General features: G+C 35.0%; 1 long non-coding RNA gene across 1 annotated transcript in view; it reads left to right on the top strand.

The window, feature by feature from the left end:
- Positions 1 to 22,043, top strand: part of LOC141396734 (uncharacterized) — a 611,272-nt gene that overhangs the window by 146,708 nt on the left and 442,521 nt on the right. The window lies entirely within an intron of this gene.

The following is a 22,043-nucleotide window of genomic DNA, read 5'->3' as shown; positions in this document are numbered from 1 at the left end:
CTACTGACCTTTCTCCTGATGAAAATTGCAATAATGTGTCTGCTATATAACGCAACTACTGCCTGATATATAATATGTTTTGTGTAGAGAACCACAATTTCTTCCCATGCTACATGTTGTCTCTATCATGACAGAGAAATTTTCAGTTCAGTTTTCAAATTGGATTTTTATACAAATATTGCAACATGGGGTCGCCTCGCCACTTATTTTATATCTCAGGATTTAGGGTAAAAAATACGACTAAAGATGTGTCTCATCGAAATATTGGTTTATATTTGGACGAAACTCGTTTCAGACAATTTGGAGTCTACTTAGCGCTGTCCGTTCATCTGTCTCTCTTAATGTCTAACTGGCTGGTGCGCACGATAACTCTCGAACGGATCTACCGATTAGAACCAAATTTTATACAACGTAATATTTTGCCCAAACTTTGTTTAAGTTCGAACGTAAGCTATGTCGGTACACCTCCCCCAAAAAAGTTCAAAATTGTTTTCGAAAAATTGTGTGAACGATAACTGTCGAAGTGAGCAATCGATTTGCTCCAAACTTTCCATATATTATTATTCCTTCCAGATATAGATCGGATAAGACTATATCGGTCCTTAGGGTACCTCCCACACTAAATTCGGAAAATGGAAATTTAAGAGTCCTCTCGAATAGTTTTGAATTTTTTCCAGCAGATTGTACTTTCGCCGCAAATCCGCAAGTTAACTCTCAAGGGGATTTTCTGATTGGTCGAAACATTACACATCGCATTATTTCATCCAGTCATGTGTCAGGAAAAGTGCAGTTTGAGGACCCGTATGGGATCTATTTGATTATAATTTGTTTTGAAGAAGGTTCTTTTTACGGTCCCTATTCTGGTCCCTTTCCCGGGGTGAGTCATACTTCCTGAGATAATAGTCCAGAAGTTCCAAAAACCCCTGCCGGCTCCAACAAAATTACAAATCTGAAAAAATAATTCTCAAATATTTCCAAAACTAAGAATTTAACTTACTAAAATTGATTTAGTATAGCCCCATATTACGATACCTACAGATTCCACGTATTTCGAAGCAAACTCGTGTTACAAAATAAATATATTTTTAGAGGCCGTTAGCGCAGCTGACTTATTCTATCTTCCTTGCTGTATAATTGAATATGAATAATTTTGGGATTTATAAATTTGTTTGCATGCAACATGTTTGAATTTCTATTCATTGTTAGTTATTTCTACCGGTATATGAAGATGTAGCAGGAGGGGTTAATCAATGTGAATTTTCGAATATTTTTTAGAAATGTATAATTATATATTTTTCCACAAACATCACAGTAAAGACAAGGGAGGCTTCTCTTATATCAATGGATTCATATTATGTTATTGATATGTGACCTATTTTTTATCGCCGAGTCCGAACGGCGTGTCCTAAGTTGCCACTTGTAGAGACGTTTTTCATGGCTGAAATACTCACGAAATATCGCCAACATTACTAAGGGGTATTTTGCCACCGTAGAAAATTTGATGGGAATCGAACGCGGCTAATTCCTACAGGTTGTGGTGTAGGGTATCACATGGTCGGCCCCGTCCGACTATAGTCTTTGCTTACTTGTTTTATTTGGGATGATGACTTCTATTTTGTTTTTTAAAATAGTCAGGCTTAATCCCATAGTCGTTGTTTTAATATTTTATTAAAACAACTTTAATTTATTAGTGGAAACATTTTTTAAATATGTATAGAGAAAAGTATAAATTTATTGGTGGAAATGGTTTGTAACTTTGCTATTGTCTAGCCAATACTGTCTGTGAGTAAACGCCTAGTAAACTCGAGCAACTTCATTTGCAAACAAAACGACTGCTATGCTTCGTTGAGTCTCATTGTGCATTGGGATGAGCGAATAAGCGAGCTGTACTTAATTTGGTACAATTTGGATTTGGGAGAACAGATAGAGCTGTTATCCTGAAATTTGGAATTGAGATTACTCTTGGAGTGTAGGATTGAGATATGCAGATAGTTATGGATGGAGATGGCATACTGAAATTTTAAATTATAGTTACTGTTGAAGTAAAGGATTGAGGTAGTTTTGGAAATTCGTACTTATGCATGTGTATGAAATGTACTGAATTTTGTACAATATGGATTAAAGAGAACCAATAGAGCTGGAATCCTGAAGTTTGAAACTAAGTGTAGGGCTGAGATATGGAGATAGTTTCGGAAATTCGTACATGTGTGTACAAGTAAAAGTACATAAAAGTACTTAATCGTACAAAATTTGGTATTTGGTGCACGAACATCACTGGAATTCTAATGTTTGGTGTTAGAATCACCGTTGGTGTGTGGAGTTTATACATACATGCAGGATGTGGAGGTGTGGGGTTGAGATACGACAAGAACTAAAGGAGTTGAGCTGGAGTTTTGAAGTTCGGTATTGGGAAAGCAATACATGCATAGAGGGGGAATAAGGAGGAGGTTTTGGAAATTCATACTTATATATACTAAATGGTGCCAAATTTCGTAGAATGGATAAAGCTGGAATAGTGAAAATTAGAATTAAGGAAGAGATGGTTTTGGAAATTTACCTAATTACTAAAAGGTACAAAATTAGGTCTAATATTTTTTTGTGGTTTTTGGAAATTCGTACTTATGTATGTATGTATATAAAATATACTGAATAGTGCCATAATTGTTTTTTGGGGAACTGATAGAGCTGGAAATGAGAATCGCGGTTGGTATATAGGGTTCATATAAGGAGATATTTTTTGAAGTACTAAATTTGGTACCAAATTTGTATTACGTGTGGGAATAAAGCTGTTATTATATAAGTTGGAGTTATACTATGGGTGAAAAAGTTCTAAGGTAAAATATAGTACAAGTGTGCGTGTGTAAGTGTGCAATGCGGATTCTAAATAATTTACTGACATCAAATCAAGAAACTCGAAGTATCTTTTTGATAAAATTGTTTGTTATTCTGATCGGCTAAATAAGTTCATTTGAAAACGTAGACTTGTGTGATTTTTTGTTTTCTTTTCTTTTTCAAAAACAGAAAGCCCCATAATTATATACCTCAAAAATGTTAGTCGCTGCGGCTGTGCAGGGGTCAGATACGGTCTTTTTTTTTTTTTTGAAAATCGAACTAAAGGGGTACCAACGGTACTCAAATTAAACATCCATTAAAATATGTATTGGCACAACGTTTCCATATTAAATATTGTTTATTCGTTTTTATTTCCTTTCCGCATACGAAGTAGTGACACTTTGGTAGTCAAAATATGTATGAAACTACAATAGTCATATTGGGGACATTCTCCACATACATATGCTTTTAACGGCTATCCACACAGCCCAGACACAATGGGGGAATAATTAATAAGTTTTTGTTGTCATTTTTGTCTGTTAAAACTTTTATCATATATCGCGCACTATATTTTTTATAAAGCAAAATGCTCGTCACATGTGCACCCATAGAATCATTTCCGCAGAACATTCACTTTTCAGAACATTCACAGTTTCAACAGCAAATATCAGCACAAAAACGGAAAAGATCCGCTACTTTACGTTTTGTGTGTAAATGTATCTATATATTGTGTTTGTGTGTGAGGGTTACAGATTCTCTGTCCAATTGTGCATATACATAGCTATGTAATATGCATCAGTGTAATTCTAACGAAAGCCTATATGATGATGAAGGCTATGCAAATTTATGTGAATTTAATTTGGTCAACATCATAAGTGGCCCCAACATTTTTGGGATTGAAATTGCAGTCGCACAGATTTCCGGTAAGCATTTTGAGTGGCGGTCGGTAATTCATAGCAATGTGTAGTTGTTGCAATATAACTGAATGGTTGTGCAATTTAAATTGCAGTTTAGCACACATACATTCTTATATACATGTGTACCCATTATCGCCCAATTAAGTCCTCAAAGTTATGGCTAGCTAAATTATTCATTGTCCAGTTGAAAACTAAACTTGTTGCAATGTCAGACCATTAAAATTGCCTTAAGCCGCGTTGTAAGGATTATTATGTCTTTGGATGCAAGATTAGATTGTATTCAAACTAACACCATTAAGAGGAAAAGCATGCATGTGAATGAAAATTTTGGTCTTTGATTTAAAAGGAATTTTAATGTTTAATGCCCTTCTTAACAACTTTAGGTTTGACGGGTTGTGTTCTTAAACTTAAACCAGGGTCGTCACAAGAATTTATTTTGTTTAGAGACATTAGAGAGAGAAACGCATCGTTACATTATACCCTACACCACAATGTGGAAAGGGTATTATAAGTTTGTTATTCGAAAAATTCATGTAAAACCGCAAAATATTCGTCGTAGACCCACATGTGGTGTTCTAAAATTCATATATCGATGAGATAAAGCGATTTTGAGATATGCGTCCGTCCGTCTGTCCGTCGCTACAGACCGCAATTATGGATCAATCTTCACGAAATTTTGTAGGGAGGTCGGGTTCAGACCAGAATAGACCCCTATAGTTTTTGGCGATGATCGTAAAATATATGGACCAAAAACAAAATTTTTATCCAATTTTTATCTCTGTACGTCGCAATGGAAGTCGACGCGAAGTGTTATGTAAGGTTTGGGTTTACGACAGCGAAGCAGCCTGCAATTTAACGTGATGATCAGATAATATTTAGCGGGTTCAATTGACCAGAACTTTTGTGTGAAAAGTGGTAAAGTGGTTAGTGAAATAACTATATCTTTATTCCTGGAAACTATGTTAAACGCATGCAAGTTATTTTGAGAAGAGAAATGCTTGAAGCTAGTTATGTTGGTAACAGAGTTACAGCCTAGTATATGCAGGGATCCTTAATGTAATGTAACCTTAATCACGCTAGAGATCCCAGTTATAGTTCAATTCTGACAGATGTTTGCACGAGGTAATAGTTTTGGTCAAGGATAGTGCCAATCAGGGACGTACGCAGGATTTCATTTCGGGGGGGGCGCAACTTCACCAAAAATCGTGAAAAATTCAAATGTTGTGTAGCGTTGCGTAAAGCTATTTTAAGGGGTTATGGCCACTTATAAGCATGAGAAAAGCCATTTTCATGCATTTTTTATAAACAATCTATTGAACCTTAGGTTACCTTCTATTTTTTTTTTTTTTTTTTTTTTTTTTTTTTTGAAAATCTTACATTCAATTGTCCGCGTATAAAGCACTGTTTATACTAAAGCAGTTTGCGGTACCCACTGTAGTTTAGAAAAGAATAAACCGATCCGCATATATTTTTGTGGGATCATTACGAACCTAATAATCTTGTCCATTATCGAAAAGGAATTAAAAAATCAATTTTTTAAAAATTTTGAACAGCTAAAATCAAAATTTCGTTTTTAACAAAAACAAAACACTGTACAAAATTGATATTTTTTCTGACTCCGTCAGCAGTGTTTTTAAAGACTCTCTCGATTAAGCACTAGGGTTATGACTTTTTGACCTTTTTTCTCAAAAATGATTTCCTGTAGCAGGAATGAATGAACTTTTGCCTATTAATGCCAATGGTAACGTTCATTCCATTTAATTATTAAAAAAGGTCACGCACAAACCACTTTGAAATTATATTTTTGTGACAAATTTTACGTATTTTTCTGTTTTGTTAGTTTTATAAACCCAAAACGGAAAAAATTGAAAATTTTTATTACTCCCACGAAAAGCCACATAAACTATGAACAAAATGAGATATTGATCATAAAATGAAATCGATGAACATCTCACATTTTTATTTACAATTTAGTGAAGGTATCACATGCTGAATCGAATGTATCTCTCGGGAAATAATTTTGACGATTTTTTATGATTCTCACAATTTGCAAATTAGTGAAAAAAGGATAACTCATTTTTATGATTGCGGTAGGGAGATAATAAACTCTCATAAATTTATGACTAATTACTCTACTGGTTCATTTATGGGAGTTACTCCTTTACATTCAATGTATGAAGAAAAGGATTTGCATTTTTTTATTGATTTGTGTTTTTCCGTTGACTGCAGAAACCACATTTATTAGCCTTATTTTTTTTGGAAATTTTTTAAAATTTTACAACGCACACGTGCTGAATCAGGTATAATGTCACCATAAATAAGCCCATTTATAAGTACCTGTCAGAAAAATATTGAAAAATTCTGGTATAAATAGGTGTTCATTGATCCTTTTGTGTCATTCAACAAGTGTTGAAAACCCCGAAAAGAACAAATATAAAAAGTGAAAGTGAAGTGAAAAGTGAATTATAACATGTCATTCAAGAAGAGTGCTTCCAACACGGAGAAGAACAAAGAAACCTGGACAAAGAACCTAGTCCAGTTTCAAGCACCATTAAGAAGAGGCATAGTGGCAATTGTGGAAACAGCACTGAGTGAAAGGAGTCGCATGCCCCTGAAGATACACGTCATTGGTCGCATCAAAATTTCTTCAGTCTACAGCAAAAAGACGGACAGAGAGGATCGCTCTAATTGCTGTAGAGCTTAAGGTTCTATGGAGTAAAGTATTGAACTTCCCGCATATATCGGACCAAGCCATTCAGGCAAAACTAAGAACTCTTCTGAAATACTACGAGAGCTGCAGAAGAAAACAAAACTTTGATCCAATGAGGGGACTGTTTGACATCACTAATGTAAAGGGCGAGTGGATGTGCAAAGAAGACGAGAAACTCTACAAACTGCAAATTGAGAGCAAAGGCCGCGTTGGTTATTCAAGCGGCAAACCTGCTGGTGTCAATACCATTCACCCGTCCAAGCGAAAGAAGACAATAGAAGCGAGTGCGTCACATTTACCAGTTCAGCGATACCTGATTGTTCCGAAAGTGGCTCGGATTTTTACGACAGTAGCACAGATAGTCCCTGGGAGGATGAAAATGCAGCATCAACGAGCAAAGGACGCATAACCAAACAGGCATTGCAAGACGCCTTGTTACAAGTTCAAAGATTTCGCCCAATAAAGTAGCTACGATGTTCCAGCAGCTTTCCGCTGAAGGCATTGAAATCCCAACCCCATGTCAGTCAGGAATTCACAGGGCTGTCTACAAGGAAGCTGCTCGGTTGAAGAACCATTTGATAAACACGCTTTATCTGGATAAGTGGGGCATGCACTTTGACGGCAAACACATTGAGAGCTATGAATATCAGGCAGTGGTCCTCAAGAACGAATTTAAAGAAATTAGATTGACTGCGCTCAACTTGAAAGATGGGAAGGCTATAACAATCGCAGAAGGTCTCCAGAATGTGTTAGAGGAGTTCAACCTCTGGGGATCAATTGTGATGATAGTTTCTGATACAACAAGCGTGAATACCGGCAAAAAGACAGGCGTTGTAGTTCGACTGCAGCAAATGTTTGAAGCGAAAGGTTACACCGCACCCAAGTTCATCAGTCGAGTTCTTAGGGTTGTCATGGACGATGAACTCAATGCGTCTACAACATCACCAAACATCGAATACTTTTTTGTGAAGGATTTGATGAAAAAATATGCTCAATTGAAAGCAGCCTTCAGTAATGGTACAACTTTGATTAAGGAAACAGGTGGCTGGAGAGACGACATGAAGTTTCTCTTCCACCTTACTCGTGTTTTCCGCCATTTCACTGAGAAGAGTGAGATTTCTTTTATAGATTTTAAGCAGATCCCAAACATTTGCAATGCACGCTGGAACTCTCGTGCCATTCTAGCTCTACTTGCTTTTATACTGATGCTTGAAACACGGAGCAGGTTGCGTAAAATCTGTTTATTCATTTTTTATTCATGGGCAGATCATTGGTTCAGTAGTCAATTGTTCCGCTCTGAAGATTTCGCAGAACTATCTACAGCTCTGAATGACTACCCAAAAGCTCTCAAATGCTTGAGTACTCATTGGGAAAAAGATGAATCTCCAATCAACATTGCCCAAAGCAACCAGTGTAGTGAGCGCGCGATCAAAGATATGCAAGACTAATACAACTCCTGCCGTAAGAAGGACAACCTCCCACTGAGATTCATCCTCTCCTATGACAATGTGAATATTTAACTTTCTTTTGTGTTTCATGATCCTTGTTATGTTAGTATATTTATTTTAGTTATTATTTACTGTATTATTTATATATTTTTTAATATCTACTTATAGTGACTCCAAAAATGTCAAAATTGCATAAATAAAAATTTTCAAATGATTTTGTGCGTGAGGTTTTTTTATCCAATCACGTTAAAATTAAGATTTTATGTAATCTTATGTAAAAGTTCATCCCAATATGATACAGGAATATGAGGTTGTAAAAAAGTCATAACCCTATTAAGCACATGATTTATGTGTACAATAGTCCCACAAAAACATATAAAGTACCACTTCGAGGAAAATACGTTTTTAGTTTCTATGCTACATACAAAACGCAATAAATGTTTCCCTTCGAAATCTCATATCTCGGTAAATTTTTGTCCGATGGACTAAAAATTTTGGCACATATTCTAATCTATATTTTATATGAAACTAGCTGACCCGGTCCGCGTTGCTGGCCCGTTGTTTGGGTTCTCCGTGTAAACTTTAGTTATCTATCCAGCATTGATACAGCCATAATTAGGCATCCCTCTAGAAACTTCATAATATAAATCAATGTTTTGACATAAATTCCATGTAATGGTATCCCCCAAATTTAAGATATAAAATCTCTTTTATTATACCCTTCACCATAAATTGACAGTTTAAAGCACTTTGTGACCCACATATAATGATCGGTGCACGTCAATTAACATTGCTATATATTGGATTGTTGGTCTTGGTTGGGGTCGTAATTATTACTGCAGAGAATTGTCAGTATAGGTCCACGTTTTGATATAGCTCCCATAGAACGGTACCGGCTGATTTTCGCTATTTTTGAGGATTTAACATAATTATCACACCGAAATGGCTAAAATTTGGTTTTAATGTAATTTAAAGAGGAGAGCATAAATTTTCGTATCGACCGAAAGACACGCCTTTTTATTTGCGCTCGGTATGCAACAGTTATAGGTTCACGTTTTGATATAGCTCCCATAAAGCAGTACCTCCCGATTTTCGATAGTTTGGAGATATAGTCACTTTTGGGAGTCGTAAACAGTCTTGCAGAGAATTTTCAGTATACGTCCTCGTTTTGATATAGCTCCCATAGAAGGGTGGCGCCTGATTTTCGCTATTTTTTAAGGATTTAACCTCTGGATAGTGACATCTCAAGTTATCGGGTTTACTGTATTCCAAAATGTGGAGTTGATCGCGCTATCCCACTTATTGTTCAGTGTTCAGCGTTTATAGCATTTTTTAGGCACGCAAAATTATGTATATTATCTGAAATAATAAATGTTTGAACATTTTGTGATGACCGCGATATTTCACTTCGGCGAAGACCACTCAGGGTCGAGACGGTAATTACAGTAGTATTGCAAACAATCTGTAAACAATACGTTCAAAAATATCATGGACTTTAAAAAAATTGAAGGAGAACCTCCGGTCACTACACTTAGCCATATTAAAATAGCTCATGACCGCGCTATCCCATTTGTTCAAGCTAGTGTTCATATCATTTATGTGTCACGCTTACTAAAATTGTGTATATTAATTGAAATAATACATTTTTGAAAACGTTGCGATAAATCAGGGAAAACAATCTGTAAACAATACGTTCAAAAATATCAAAGATTTCAGATTTTCTTAAAAACATTGTGGGGAGGACCACCGGTCACTATTCTTAGCAGTGAAAAACAGCTTACGACCGTTCTAATTAACTGAAATAATACATTTTTGAAAATTTTGGGATGAACGCGATATTTCACTTCCGCAACGACCATTCAGGGTCAAGACAGTAATCAAGACAGTATCTTGAATTTCGCGGTTTTCTTAAACAATTTGTGGGGAGGACCACCGGTCACTACACTTAGCGGGATAAAAAATAGATTACGACTTATTCTCAGACCTAAAAACTCCACATACAAATTTCATAAGATTTCCCAATCGATTTTTCGGAATTTCTATATAGTGACATCTCATGTTATCGGGATTTTACTGTATTCCAAACTATGGCGTTGACTGCGTTATCCCACATATTGAAGCCAGTGTTATAGCTGTTTTGTAGTCACGCTTACTAAAATTAGGTATATTATCTGAAATAATACATTTTTGAATAAATTGGGATGACCGCGATATTTCACTTCCGCGACGACCATTCAAAAAAATATATAGCCCATTTTCACCACCGGTGTTCCCAGTACATTATCTGAAATTTTCAAGTAAATCTATTCAGCCGTTTTTGAGTCTATTTTTTTGCCTGTATAAACGCAAGTTTAAAAGAGAAGGAGAAAAATTGCCGCATGAAAAATCGTTTAATGTAAATTGGGACTAAGGATACAATTTTAAATATTTACAGAGTAGGATATTTAGAATTGAAAATAGACAATATCGGGCCACGTTCGGTAAAGTCGCCATGTAAAATTTATTGAAGTATATTGAAGTTTTTAATCATATAGGTCCACGTTATGGTTTATCGCAGAATTTTACAACCACAAAGAATTGCCGTTGTCTTTGCTATAGCAAGATTTTCACTATTTCGATGATCTTAGCCTAATTCTTAGAAATATCGGCTGTCGTTGATATGTTTCCAAATGAAAACATTAAGAAAAATTTAACAGTTTTGGAGATATGGTGCGAAATGTATACAAATTATGGAATTTTTAGATATATTATAATTTTTTTTTTTTCATTTCTCCAAATATTTTATTTTGGCCCTTATCTACGAATTTGCTGCAAAGGTCAGAAGAAGATTTGCATTGGTTTCAGAGATATAGCCCCGAGTTGTTTAAAAAGTCGATATTTAACAATGTTATATGGGGCCATAAAATCCAGGCTGTAACTGACTCAACAAAATGGAACTACTCGTAGGGCTTTTGTAATTTGGGTCTGTACTTTCAAAAAATCCTCACTCCAAATTATTTGCACAAGATTACCTTAAAAATGTTGCACAGTGTTATTTACCGAAAGAGATAGATTCTGATTCCAGGATTATTTTTATTTTTAATATAATGTTACAAAAGAAGCGTTATAGTTTGTTTTCTTAATTGTACGATTAGAAGTTTTTGGACTCGATGACAAACACTTTTATGGACTTAGTTCTATATAGTTTTGACAAATAACAATCAATCCTTATTGAACCCCACATAATTATTCACTAATAATTATTTGAGAGACACTCCTCACGATAGTTACCGCGCCCATATGCTTTTTAGTTGGCCACCGTAGTATTTAGAGCTTTATCAGGAAGCATAAACTTGTCCACGAAAAGTAGGATGTCGCTGTAAACAAGACTACAAAATGTCCAAAGAATCATCGAACAGTCTTTAAACTGCAGTTATGTTAGACTTGTATAAGAGACCTGAAGATGTTGTCCAAACATATTCTCTTGGACCTTGATGTACTTTTGGAAGTAATCTTGCGAACCATATAAGGTTCGATTTTAGACCGAATCGGTTAGTCCCTTTGACAATTTTAGTGAACATTTTTGAACTTTTATGGCGGAGGTACCGATATGACTTTAATTTAATTTGGACAAAACATTACGAGATCCATAACTTGGACCGAGAGTTATCATGAGTTCCAAAGCGCCAGACAAACAGAGATACAGACGGACGGACGGTGGTAAGTATTTCCATCTTGTCTGAAACGAATATCGTCCAAACATATGTGAAGTCTTACTCGTAAATCATTATTTTGATGAAATCTATTTGTATCGTATCCTAGTGTATATAATATCGTAATCTAAAGTCTAAGGTTACAATTATACTTCGGTGATGATAAGTAAAAAATCAAGTGACGCACAAAAATTCATTTGTCTATTTTATGTTCTCATACTGTTTAGCAGCAAATTTGTCTAAAACAGAATAACAAAATTTTGGCGATGGCAGCAAAACAAATTTCTAATTGGCTTTCAATATGAGGATGAGTTTTAAGCCTCGAGAGCTCTATACAGTTCGAATAAATAATAGACATGGAGTATATTCATTAAGGAATTAGCATTTGATAGTGGTATGATATGACATGAAGAATTAATTCAGATTTCATTGGAAGTTTCTCTCAAAAACAGCTTACAAACAAAAATTTTTAAAATATGTTCTTACAAAACTTGTTAATGATGTACATTTTCTGTTCAGAAACTTAAGAAAATATAAGTTTTAATTTGAAATCTTCAAATATACAAACATTTTTATGAGAAAAAAAAAAATAATAACTAGTTACAGTAGCTTAAAAAATTTTGTTCGACCAAAACATTTCGGGGGGGCCCGGGCCCCCCGTGCCCCCCCCCCCCCTGCGTACGTCCCTGGTGCCAATAATTGTTGATAATGATCGGATTGCTTTTAGCGTGTAACCGGTTTTCGGTTGTTATTGAAAAATCAAATGTCGACTATTGGAACACTCTTAAAATATCGATTTAGCGAAAATCGAGGTTTAAGTTTTAGACGAAAACCGAATAATCGAAAAACCGATTACTGCATTTCACAACGTATCCATAATATAGATGTCAGAATGGTTGGCGGCGGCTTTGACACAGCAGCGACCACATGAATGCTGACGTCAACGTGTTTTGTGGCAGCTTTGGGCTCTGAAGCGGCTCGATGAACGTCGGCGACACGTATGTTGGCGGTAGCTTTTAGCGCAGCAGCGGCGGTCTGATTTACGCTGACGTCTTACCGCAAAGCCAAGGGCACGTTTATCAACCCCACTTGTCACGGACAACACAGCCAGCTACGGCAGGGAGAGGCATATACTAAATGTTTTGCTAGAAAGCCAAGGGTTCGTTTCTCAACCCGACTTGACTCAGACGACAACACAACCGAGGTAACACTACGATGATCACAACTAGCTTCTGCATCAACCGAGCTTTGCTTCGCAACCCCACCCGACGAGACAGAAACTTCTTCCCCTGATCGCCGAGTTTCGTTTTTCAATCCCACTCGACGAGACAGGAACTGCGCCGCATCTACTTCCACTGATAGCCAGGGTTTTGTTTTGCAACACCATTGACTCAAGAATCGCCATCAGACGACTGCCCCTATTATCTCACAGCACCTCCTTTTATACTGTGCTGATGATTAACTGTCAACACATTGATCATGTCAGCTGATGGCTTCTGACAGATTGTTTATGTTTGTCCGGCTTTGCCCCTAGGAGAGCACATTTATATGTTAATGCTGCCCTCCACAACTAGAGAGTATTTCGATAGTTAAATTCAAATTAAACATTTGAAATAAATACAGTTTAGTAAAAAAAACTGTTTAATGTAATCAAAAACGAGTACCAACGACTTTTAAGCGTTACATGAGGGTTTCTAGGCAACTTCTCATTGATATTTTTCTTTGATAACGTTTATATTTCGAAAAGACGTTTGATGTATGCGTACTAAAAATTTTTTGTTGAAGAATTTATTGAAAAACAAGTAAGCAAAGACTATAGTCGGACGGGGCCGACCATGTGGTACCCTACACCACAACCTGTAGGAATTAGCCGGGTTCGATTCCAATCAAATTTTCTACGGTGGCAAAATACCCCTTAGTAATGTTGGCGATATTTCGTGAGTATTTCAGCCATGAAAAACGTCTCTACAAGTGGCAACTTAGGACACGCCGTTTGGACTCGGCGATAAAAAATAGGTCACATATCAATAACATAATATGAATCCATTGATATAAGAGAAGCCTCCCTTGTCTTTACTGGGATGTTTGTGGAAAAATATATAATTATACATTTCTAAAAAATATTCGAAAATTCACATTGATTAACCCCTCCTGCTACATCTTCATATATCGGTGGAAATAACTAACAATGAATAGAAATAATTAACAATGAATAGAAATTCAAACATGTTGCATGCAAACAAATTTATAAATCCCAAAATTATTCATATTCAATTATACAGCAAAGAAGATAGAATAAGTCAGCTGCGCTAACGGCCTCTAAAAATATATTTATTTTGTAACACGAGTTTGCTTCAAAATACGTGGAATCTGTAGGTATCGTAATATGGGGCTATACTAAATCAATTTTAGTAAGTTAAATTCTGAGTTTTGGAAATATTTGAGAATTATTTTTTCAGATTTGTAATTTTGTTGAAGCCGGTAGGGGTTTTTGGAACTTCTGGACTATTATCTCAGGAAGTATGACTCACCCCGGGAAAGGGACCAGAATAGGGACAGTAAAAAGAACCTTCTTCGAAAAAAATTATAATCAAATAGATCCCATACGGGTCCTCAAACTGCACTTTTCCTCACACATGACTGGATGAAATAATGCGATGTGTAAAGTTTCGACCAATCAGAAAATCCCCTTGAGAGTTAACTTGCGGATTTGCGGCGCAAATACAATCTGCTGGAAAAAATTCAAAAATATTCGAGAGGACTCTTAAATTTCCCTTTTCCGAATTTTGTGTGGGAGGTAACCTAAGGACCGATATAGTCTTATCCGATCTATATCTGGAAGGAATAATAATATATGGAAAGTTCACACAATTTTTCGAAAACAATTTTGAACTTTTTTGGGGGAGGTGTACCGACATAGCCTACGTTCGAACTTAAACAAAGTTTGGGCAAAATATTACGTTTGGTTCTAATCGGTAGATCCGTTCGAGAGTTATCGTGCGCACCAGCCAGTTAGACATTAAAAGAGACAGATGAACGGACAGCGCTAAATAGACTCCAAATTGTCTGAAACGAGTTTCGTCCAAATATAAACCAATATTTCGATGAGACACGTCTTCAGTCACTTTCTTTAACCTAAACTCTTACCTCGTGCAAAATTTTGTGACTATTGAGCTATAGTTGCGACCTCTAGCGGGTTTATGATTACACTACAAACAAACAACTGGATGTATTAGGCTGTAACTCTGTTATCTGATCACGTACATCAACATAAATGACATCAATTGAAAGGTCAAGAGATCAACTTCAAAATATAACTCACAAGTGGGGAATGTGTCTTTCAGGAACAAAGACATAAGCTGTTTATTACAAATTTTCACACAAAAGTGTTGGTCCATTTAGCCCTCTAAATATTAACTGATCGACATCTCAAATTGCAAACTTCTTCTTTGTCATATACTCTTAACTTATTTAAAATTTCGAGGCGATCGGACTATTATTGCGACCTACAGAACAGCTACAAAATCGGATAAAAATTATGTTTTTGGTCCATTTCACCCGCTAAATATTTCACGATCTATTCTGATGTGAAACCGACCTCCATACAAAATTTCGTGATGATCCGTCCATAATTGCGGCCTGGAGTTTGATTACAATTTATAATGGACAGACGGACGGACACACATCTCAAAATCGCTTTATCTCGCCGAGATATGAAGATTGGTATACCACATTGGGGGTCTCCGACGAATATTTCGCGGTGTTACATGAATTTTTCCCAAAACAAACTTATAATACCCTTTCCACATAGTAGTGTAGGGTATAATAACTTCGGTGGAGATTATCAAACAACTAGCAAGAGATGTGATGAGATCCTGTGGCGAGTATCGAAACTATAGTCTTCCCTGTCTTACCCCTTGGCGAAAAGTACAAAAAGTATTAAAACAACAACACTGGGATTAAGCCAGTCTGTTAAAAAAAGAAAAAAAAACAGTAATCTTTTTCTCTTATCATCACATCCCCCACATTTATCCGTATCATCATACTGGTAGCATGGAACAAGAAAATGTGTTGCACACTTGTATATATGCATGAAATTAATTCCAATTTAATGCCTACTCAATAGGCATAATGAAACAAATGATTACATCGATGAGTCTACTCGTAATGAAATTGGCAATGACAGACAAAGTACTCATTATGCTTTATTTTTTGGGTCATTGAACAGAAACTATAGACGAGGAGATAGTAAGGCAGTAATCCATTAAAATTATGTGACTTACGTTTGAATTGCGAGATAGGGGCCAATAAAGTCCCAAAAATTCTCTTGTTTTTAATATCGCCATTTTTGCCGTATACGAAACAATATATGGCGAAAAACAAAAATTTTTTACAATCGATGAATCCGAGTTTCACCCTTTCAGAATTCGCGAACTGTTAACATATTCTATATAGTATGATATACATTCTTTAAACTGAAGTGTTTTAGGAGGAATCCCATAAGGTCGACCATTAAAATTAATTTACGTGGAAGCTGTGTTGGCATCAATGTAGAAAAATGGGTAAAAATGGCTTGAAGCCAACAAGTTTTTTTATGCTCCCTTCCGATTTTAGGCTTAACCTTACATTTTATAGACATATGCCCAAAGACAGACTCAAAGAATACTTCATGGGCAATATGATACTAGTGTATCATTTTTCGATATATCCACTGCATCCACCTAAAATTGATGCTGACATTTTGAAGCCGGAATTTCGGGGTTTTTTGAATTGTTTTAATAATTCAGACGCGCAACAAGATAATATTCAAAACTCACATTAGGATTATAAAACTCTTGATTCTACGTCGTTTAATGCATATCTCATGAGTGTGCTCCTTACTGCATCCTAGTAATTGGAGTCTAAAGGCCAATATTTGATGCGTGATTTTTTAAAAAAACCTATTTTTTGCGTTTAAAATTTACAAGTGCCATTCAATTTCCTTTGTACCCCGCGTGAATTTAGTTTTTTTACGCGACGGATCTAATGAGACCTTCCGCGATCGAATCCATCCACTAAAACCGCGGATATAGATACCCTGAAAATAGGAAAAGCAGCAAAAAATTATTTCGACAAATCCGCGTACTAAACCGCGATTTTCTTGAATTTTTTTTTTACGTAAATGGAATCCTTTATACGCGATTATAATATTTGCGAAAACGCGTGTCATAAATTACAGAGATTCGCGTGTAATATGGGTTTTTCACCAAAAATAGAATGTGGAGGCACATCCGCGGTTCTTGAAGAATGTAATTAAAATTGGTATATTTGGACGTATTTTTGATAGGCGCTGACGAAACCGGATGCGCATCAAAATCGTATGCACATTGCGCGACTTTTACCAACTTTAAGGTTTTTTGCAGTGTATGATGCAACTGGTGGCACACAATGGCACCTGAGTGAAACATCGAAATATGCATAAATTTTGACAGAGATTGATTCGCTGTATCCAAAAACGGATGCGCATCAACCGACTTTAACTAATTCGCGAATAACAGGCTTTTTAATTATAATATTAATTGAATGATTGTAATTTCAATATTACTCTTAATTTCCTACCCTTATAAGTTATCACAGTAATCAGTTAAACTCTCGCGATGGTAAACCATATGTTTTGATGAAGTTTTAACTGTATACATTCATTATTCTATGGGATTTTAGCAAAATAGTTTTAGAACTCCCAAATATTTTTTTCTAATTTTTAGAATCAAACCAAAAAAATATTTGCAACAATATTTTCCAACAATAAGTTTTTCTCTTTTGTTGTTGCTATAATATGCAATTTATGTACCCAATCTCTATAAATTTGGTATCATATTTTTCTACGCATTGTCTAGATTCCGCATATATTCTTTAATTTATTTTTTGAGGGTTTGTACGGATTCTGGGACAGGATAATTTGGATTTACTTCAAAATTTTTTTATTATTTGTTGACTTTCCGCGAAAATAATAATAAATTTAATAACTATTTAAACATCTACGAATAGATATGGACTGCTGTTAACGATTTATGCATACATTTTCTCATAACAACAAAAAAGATATTTTTAAATATTTTTTCTTTATATGAGAATAAAAACCGCTATAACTTTTGCGCGCATTGGCCAATTTCGTGAACGCGAGCAGATTTGAAACCGGATTTTGTTATTCGCCATATATAATAGCCGACCTTTAAACAACCGAATTTTTGGAATTTCAGAGGCCCATATCTTGGGAAGTGCGGTATTCCCTCCAAAGAACTTTATATTTTTGAAATCAGGACGAAAAAGGAAACGCTAAACAGATGACATGCCAAATCACGTGCATCCATGCCTGAATATCATCTTTGGCATCGAACATCTTGCTGGGTATATACATATTTGTGGTTTGAGCTTGCTCCAAAAAATCTTTGAAAAAATCCACGTAAATTGTGGTCTGTGCTTGCACCTAAAATCTTTAAAAAAATCCACTTTTATTGTGGTCTGTGCTTGCACCTAAAATCTTTACAAAAATCAACTTTTATTGTGGTCTGTGCTTGCTATGGATAGTCTTTAAAAAATCCACGCTTATTGTGGTCAGTGGTTGCTCCTAAACATCTTTAAAAAATCCACGTTTATTGTGGTCTGTGCCTGCTACCAAAATCTTTAAAGAATCCACGTTTATTGTGGTCAGTGTTTGCTCTTAAACATCTTTAAAAAATCCACGTTTATTGTGGTCTGTTGTTGCTCCTAAAAATCTTTTAAAAAATACACTTTTATTGTGGTCTGTGGTTGCTCCTAAAAATCTTTAAAAAAAATCTACGTTTATTGTGGTCTGGGTTGCTTCTAAAAACCTTTAAAAATCCACGTTTATTGTGGTCTGTGGTTACTTCTACAAATCTTTAAAAAATCCACGTTTATTGTGGTCTGTGATTGCTCCTAAAAGTAGTTAAAAAATCTACGTTTATTGTGGTCTGTGGTTGTTTCTAAAAATCTTTAAAACATCCACGTTTATTTTGGTCTGTGGTTGCTCCTTAAAATCTTTAAAAATCCACGTTTGTAGTGGTTTGTGGTTGCTCCTTAAAATCTTTAAAAATCCACGTTTGTAGTGGTTTGTGGTTGCTCCTTAAAATCTTTAAAAAATCCACGTTTATTGTGGACTGTGGTTGCTCCTAAAAATCTTTAAAAAATCCACGTTTATTGTGGACTGTGGTTGCTCCTTAAAATCTTTAAAAATCCACTTCTGTTGTGGACTGTGGTTGCTCCTAAAAATCTTTAAAAAATCCACGTTTATTGTGGACTGTGGTTGCTCCTTAAAATCTTTAAAAATCCACGTTTGTTGTGGTTTGTGGTTGCTCCTTAGAATCTTTAAAAAATCCACGTTTATTGTGGTCTATGCTTGCTCCTAAAAATCCACGTTTATTGTGATCTTAGCTTTCTCCTAAAAATCTTAAAATCTATGGTTCCCCCAGAAAATTTATAAAAATCCACGCCGATTGTGGTCTGTGGTTGTTCCTAAAAATCTTTAAAAAACTCGCTTATGGAGGTTTATGCTCTTTAAAAAATCCAGGTTAATTGTGGTCTACTATTTTTCAATTAAAATGTTTAATTTACTAAAATACAGGATGATACACTTCACTACATTTTGTAACATTCCTTTGGTGATGTTGTTTTGTTTTCCAACTGATAAAAATACACCAAACGTTTATTCTTTGTTGTTTATTCAATTATATTTTCATGGAACTTTTTCCGGCTTTAATTTGCTTCTGGCTTCAATTTAAAACTGTCTGTTGCGGCAATCTATTGCCACTTGACCATAACAAAAAATAAACGAACATTGTTTTTATTGGAATTTTTTGAAATATTTCATGTAACTAAAATATTGACAATATTTTGATTTCAAATTCGGTATACCACCGGCACCACCCAACAATGAAAATAGTTAAAATAACCGCAACTAACAACACAACATACCTTGAGCCATAAATTATAAATTTGGCCATATATTGTTGTCTAATATTGACCATAAAAGAAAACAAGAAAAGGGCAATACCTGCAAGGCATTTTTACTTAAATTTTTACAAATATTTTTGTTGTAGAATTTTCCAAATACAATACTAATAAACAATGTATGCAATAAATTTGTTATAATATTACACTGTGCAGCAGCATTTTTGGGGGTGGAAAATTCCATTTTGAGATGAAAACCCTGAATTAGTATATTAAGAACTCAAAAGGGTTCAAGACATAGCGTGATGCATTTTTTGATTTTTCCCCTATATTATTTGGGAAAATAGCTTCATATCTCTCTTTGGCGTTATTTTAGTTTTGAGTTTACATGTCTTCAGTAAAATTGATTGGCTGTTTTGTAACTGCGATTCTGCCAGTCTTCGGAAGCTTAATGTCCGAACGATCTTTGGAATACACTACCAAACAATTCATCAGCAAAGCGTTTATTTTTAAATGGTTTTATTTAGCTCACCCCGTTTGTTTTATTATTTATTCTTGGGTCAAATTTAGTAATTCAAATTTCACCCTCTTCCTGTCAACCGATTAATCTGAAATTTTGTATACACTTTGGATTTTGGTGACAATACAATTATGTTTATTCATTATCATTATAAATTCAAGATGGCCGCCGCTACAAAATGGCGCATAACGTAGGTTTTATCAATCCCATCAATATGGGTATCAAATGAAAGTGCTCAACCAGTAGAATACAATGTACTATATAAAATTAAAATCCAAGATGGCGGCCTCTACAAAATGGCGGATAACTTAGGTTTTATCAATCCTATCAACATGGGTATCAAATGAAAGGTCTCAACAAGTAGAATACAATTTACTATGCAAAATTGAAATCTAAGATGGCCGCCGCTACCAAATGGCTGATAACAAATTTTTTTTTTATCAATCCCACCAATATGGTTATCAAATAAAAGGGCTTGACAAGAAGAATACAGTGCACTATACAGTACATCTTATACACCCGAAAGCCATACAGTTTCCAGCTAAGTACAATTACGGGACGGCTGAAAGAAGAATGTTGCCTTTACTATCATGGGCTTCTACAATACATAAAATGCAGGGCAGCACTGTGGATCACGCAGTCGTATACTTAGGTGCGAAACTGTTTGAAGAAGGTCAAACCTATGTGGCTCTTAGTAGAGTAAGATCTTTGCAGGGACTACGTATAGAGGAGTTGGACTGCAATAAACTAACGGGCAAGAAACCGTGCAATAATGAAGCACTAAATGAATTAAACAGAATGCGAAATAAAAACTAAAAACTAGAAAATAAAAATATGTAAAAAAACTTTTTAAGTTAAACGGTTTTATGTTAAACATACATTGCAATGTTTAAGATAAATGTACTAAAAACCAAAAAATAATAAAATAGATACAGTCGTGGGAATTATAAACATATGCATAGACTAGACTAAAATAAAACCGTGGGGCACGTCAATTGTCTACAAATTATCGACTTAATGTGCGATAGAAGAATCGTTTAATTCGTCGTTAGGCAGTTGGCCCGCAGACGGTGAGGAAATTACTTACTATTTTCTTGCTCATGGAAATTCCAATAGTTATACACTCCATGTAAATAAAAGAGATGTTTCAACTAGTTTATCGTTGGACATTCACACTGCTGGCTGGCGAGGAATCGTTTCGCTGCTCGTAGTTTGTCTTTAATCGACAAAGTACTACACGCTCACCACTATGAAACTCTAAAACACGCTTATAATCGAGCTTGCTAGCTTGTTTCCACATTCTAGCCCTACTTATCACACGTCCATCGTTGTCGGTTGAACAACTGCCTAATTATAGTGTGACATTACAAAACAAACATTTTAATCAACGATTGTAGACAATTGACGTGCCCCACGGTTTTATTTTAGTCTAGTCTATACATATGTTTATAATTCCCACGACTGTATCTATTTTATTATTTTTTGGTTTTTAGTACATTTATCTTAAACATTGCAATGTATGTTTAACACAAAACCGTTTAACTTAAAAAGTTTTTTACATATTTTTATTTAATTAAGGCTTCTCTAATAATTGAAAATTATTTTTTTCTTGTAATTTTTCTTGTATTTGTTTACCATAATTGTGATTTAAACTCATATCCATATTTTTTTAACTAACTTTTCACATTATTTTCCTATTACTGAATCAATGAGACTTATTTAAGTTGGATATGAATAAAATAAATTAATTAATTATTTAATAAATATTTTTTCGTGGCCGCGGATTTAAATTTTTTTTCATGGACGTGGATTTTTTTAAGAAATATATTTTTCCTGGACTTGGATTTTTTTAAAATATTTTGTGAACAACTTGGTTCTTTTAAAAATTTTTTTGTGGACACGTATTTGTAAATACTTATTGAACAACGTTGTTCTTTAAAATATTTTTTTTCAGAACTTGAATTTCTTGAAAAAATA

This window comes from Musca autumnalis, unplaced genomic scaffold (genome assembly GCF_047663935.1).
Source record: "Musca autumnalis isolate F117 unplaced genomic scaffold, ASM4766393v1 scaffold_3, whole genome shotgun sequence".
NCBI classification, from domain to species: domain Eukaryota; kingdom Metazoa; phylum Arthropoda; class Insecta; order Diptera; family Muscidae; genus Musca; species Musca autumnalis.
The sequence above is the reverse complement of the archived record's forward strand: the minus strand, read 5'-3'. Positions and strand labels throughout refer to the sequence as shown.